Genomic DNA, 1824 nt, shown 5'->3' with positions numbered 1-1824 from the left:
GAGTGTATCCTCACTGGAAGAAAAGTATGTTTTAACTATGGAACTCGGACACACGTTGGTGAATTGTGAAGGTGACAACATCTGAAGAAAGACTGGGTTAGAGAATGTGCTGACATATTCGGGTTCCAGAGAAGAATGAGGCTCAGCCAGGGCTTCCTCATCAGGCATCACTAGAGCAATCTGAGCTCAGTTTATGAATACCAGTACCAACATCTCCCTCCAAGAGATTTGTGTTGTTCATCTAATATACAGCCCAGGAATACAACTTTGTACCGTATTCCCCAGACTCCAGGTACTGTTCAAACTGACCAGTAAATGGAGGTCCAAGTAGTAAAGGCTGACGAAAAGCTCTGAAGTATGGTATAACCAGCAAAGCCTGAGAGAAGAGGGACAGAGGAAGCCACTGCAAGAGCACCAGTACCTCGGCTTCTTGAGGAGTCCATAGTCCACAGACAGCAAAGGAAGCCAAGGGAGAGTGGGACAAACAGAGCATCAGGATGTGGCAGGAACTCTCAGGAAAACCAAGCCAGATGTTCCCTTTTCTGGAGTTAATTGGCTCCTCCATCCACAGTTACTTCATAGTCGTTAGATTTTTTCTTTTTCTGTAACTCTTTACACTCTCATATCTTTTATCTGCCTGTCTTCAAAGTTACAGGAAGCCCTTTTAGGCATGTGTCTTGCTTGTGTTACTATGCGCCCCTAACGGAAGCAGTGCCTAGCATACAGTAGGTGCTAAATAAAGAATTAATGAGGAAGGGAAGGAAGGAGAGAGTGGGGAGTCAAGGCAGATGCTCCCAAGGAGCAAAACCACTACATTTCCTTAAGGTTGTTCTGAGCAATATTATTTTTACCAGGAAAATGTTTTATTTTCTAACAAAATATTGTAAATGACTCCTTGTGATGTCATGGGAGACAGGTTTGGCACTGTCATGTTTGACACCAGAGTATGACACCAAAAAAACATGTCTACCAAGTTCAGACAGTAATTCAGAATTTACTTTGGGCAACTAGGGAAGATTGCTGATTTTATTAGCAAGTTTTTAACATTTGTTTCATTATTATAAGTACTTTGCTATTAGCTTCCCGTTCTTGTGATGCAAGTAACTTTGGAAAGGTGATACCCAGCTTTTGCCTAGTGCTTTACAATTACTCCCTTATTCCAAGATGCTGGGTGGATTGCTCTGGCTAGATGCCCACTTCACCCCCTTTAAAATGCAAACACCCTGTAGGAGTGGCACACTAGCTCTTAATCAACATTTTAGCAAGAACGTCTGCAATCCTTGTCACTGATCACCTCTGGTCCCATTTTAAGGCCTCCCGGGTGCTAGCAATCCCTGCAACCTGCAAATGTGATTTCTAGTGTGGTGGGGAAGGCAGCCACCTGCTCTGCTTCCAAGTACTAAGACATGTCTCTGAGGCTGGGCTTATCCTCCTCAGTCTGTTTATGGTCCACCTCTTCTTCCATCATCCAGAGCTACATTCCCAGATGTAAGGGGGACTGAGCCACAGCAGGCAACTAAACTTTGCACAATTTCACTTCATGCTCAGATTTGAGGAGGGAATGGGGCTGAGCTATTTTGCTGGACCCACCTCCACAGAACAGAGGGGGATTCTGTGTTTTATCAGTTAGAACTGTATCAATGTGGCTGGAGAGATGCTCAGCCTTTAAGAGTACTGGCTGCCCTTGCAGAGGACCTGGGTCGGCCAACAACCATCCAAAACTCCAGTTTCAGGGACTCCAGGCACATAATGCATTTATATTCAAAAGGTGAAAAACACAAATGCACATTAAAATAAAAATAAATTACATATATAAATAAAAAT

This window comes from Nannospalax galili, unplaced genomic scaffold, assembly GCF_000622305.1.
Source record: "Nannospalax galili isolate Female #2095 unplaced genomic scaffold, S.galili_v1.0 scaffold357, whole genome shotgun sequence".
NCBI classification, from domain to species: Eukaryota; Metazoa; Chordata; class Mammalia; order Rodentia; family Spalacidae; genus Nannospalax; species Nannospalax galili.
This window is presented reverse-complemented; position numbering follows the sequence as displayed.